This window comes from Macaca nemestrina, chromosome 9 (assembly GCF_043159975.1).
Source record: "Macaca nemestrina isolate mMacNem1 chromosome 9, mMacNem.hap1, whole genome shotgun sequence".
In the NCBI taxonomy this organism is placed as follows: Eukaryota; Metazoa; Chordata; class Mammalia; order Primates; family Cercopithecidae; genus Macaca; species Macaca nemestrina.
The window spans coordinates 83,766,664-83,769,207 of NC_092133.1; positions in this window are offsets into that span (position 1 = coordinate 83,766,664).

Consider the following 2,544-nt stretch of genomic DNA (forward strand, 5'->3'; position numbering starts at 1 on the left):
CACGCCCAGCTAATTTTTTTGTATTTGTAGTAGAGATGGCGTTTCACCATGTTAGCCAGGATGGTCTCCATCTCTTGACCTCGTGATCCACCCATCTCGGCCTCCCAAAGTGCTGGGATTACTGGTGTGAGCCATGGCGCCCAGCCCAGAATTTAGTATTTTTAATATCAACTGAGAGATTTAAGGCTATTATAATTTTCCTATTTTGATTTTCCTCTTCTGTTTATAACTCACTTAATTTGACAGTATACACTGTGATGTGTCCCCATATATCAAACATTTAAAATATATATTTGGAAGCAAAAATTTTTATGTGTGTATATATATGTAAACATATATATACACATATACATTTTTTTTAATCATTCTGTCTCCCAGGCTGGAGCTCAGTGGCTCAATCTCTGCTAACTGCAAGCTCCGCCTTCCAGGTTCACACCATTCTCCCAAGTAGCTGGTAGCTAGTACTACAGGCGCAGGCCGCTGCGCCCGGCTAATTTTTTGTATTTTTAGTAGAGACGAGATTTCACCATGTTAGCCAGGATGGTCTCCATCTCCTGACCTCGTGATCTGCCCGCCTCGGCCTCCCAAAGTGCTGGGATTACAGGCGTGAGCCACCGTGCCCTGCGCAAAGATCTATTTTACTAATACCACAGAGGTAAAATCTGCTGCTGTTTCTTGATCAGGAGTAAACAAGTTGACTTCACAGCAGTTGATCTAATTTTCTTCCCCATTCATTCAATGATATGTTTTGATTATTATAGAATATACTGAATTAGATAATAAGTCCTTTTCTTTTTTTTTTTTTTCAGAAATGGTTTCTCTCTGTTGCTGAGGCTGGAGTGCAGTTGGCACTATCTCAACTCACTGCAGCCTCTGCCTCCTGGGCTCAAGAAATCCTTCTACCTCAGCCTCCTGAGTAGCTGGGACCACAGGTGAGCACCACCATGTCCACCTACATGATTTTTGTATTTTTTTTTTTTTTGTAGAGACGGGGTTACACTGTGTTGCCTAGGTTGGTTTCAAACTCCTGGGCTCACACCATCCTCCTCCCTCAGCATCCCAAAATTCTGGGATTACAGGTGTAAGCCACTGCACCCGGCTGAGAAGGCTTTTTATTATAGGTTGTTCTTATTGTTTTATTTATTTGGTTTGCTTGTTGCTTTTCAAGGTAAGTTTGATATATAAGGTGGTATAATGCTCAATGGTCAAGTTGTAGAGATAGCTAGATTGAAGTTCAAATCCAGACCCAAGTTACTTAGACTCTCTAAGGACTTGCTTTTCCCCTATAAAACTAAAATAAAGTGGATAGCCACTTCATAGGTTTCTAATAAGAATATCATCATGCTGTCACACAGTTGCAAAGAGATACTAAAACTTGGCCCTGCCAAAAAATATTAGCTATTGCCATTAGGACTGTTCTCCTTAATACCTAAGGCATTTGCTGACAATGAGGTTACTCATCATGTCCTTCCAGGAAAATTTTCCAGGAAAATTTAAAAATGTTTAAAACCTAGGAACTACTTTTAAAATTTAATTTCTAGATCTGACATAACAGCTGAGGAAGAGAGATGGTAGCTGACTGGGGACAGATGTAGAGATCCTTAATGGTATAAAAGTGTGAGAATGTGAAGCATGATAGGATATATTACTCATATAGATTGCAAATACATCTCAAAATTATATTTATCATTCATTTAAGTAAAATTCAACATTGTTTTCTTCAAAGAAGAAATTACACCTTTCACTCTACCTATTTAACTCCGGGAAATTTTACAAATTGAGCATGCCATTGTTTAGTATGAATTCCTTTATGTCAGTTACCCTGCTAACTTTGCCTTTGGCATGATGAGCAGAAAAAAAAGAAACAGAATGATTAGTTCTGGAATATGAAAAAGTATCCAAGAAGAGGAGTAGTCTTGAGAAGTAGGGAACAGGATGAAATCACTAGGGGACAGAAGGGTTAGGAGGGAGTGGGACCAGACAAGCACTGAACTCTGCATGCACACATAACACTCTAAAATAGTCATGCAGCACGAAGACTCTAGGTCAAGATAACCAAGATGAATTGCAACTTCTCCACAAGCAACATGACTTTGGGTAAAGTATTTAAGTTTTCTGTGTCTTAGTTTCTTCAACTGATAATTAAAAATGGTCATGTCTACTTCATAAAATTGTGATAACTTACTAATACATGTAATGAATAGTGTTTGGCATTTAGCTTAATAATAAGACATTTCATTAAAATATTAGCTACTTTTGTTAGCTAGCAACTCATAATTTTGCCTAAAGCTGACGCCATATCCAGGGTTAGGTTTTGAAAGAAACTCATCACCATCAGAAGTAGGTCTGGAAGTTATAAAGGAAAGCTTAAAGGCACAGAAGTATGTGCAACACCTATTTACAAAGAATCCATTGGAAAACCCCCATTGAGCCCAGGTAAATGGCACATGTGCCCTTTGGGTATGTAATTCAGTTCCCTGAGGGTGATTGTACTGTCTTTGTTCCCAAGGCAAACTTTTTAATAATTGTGATCCCACTCAATAG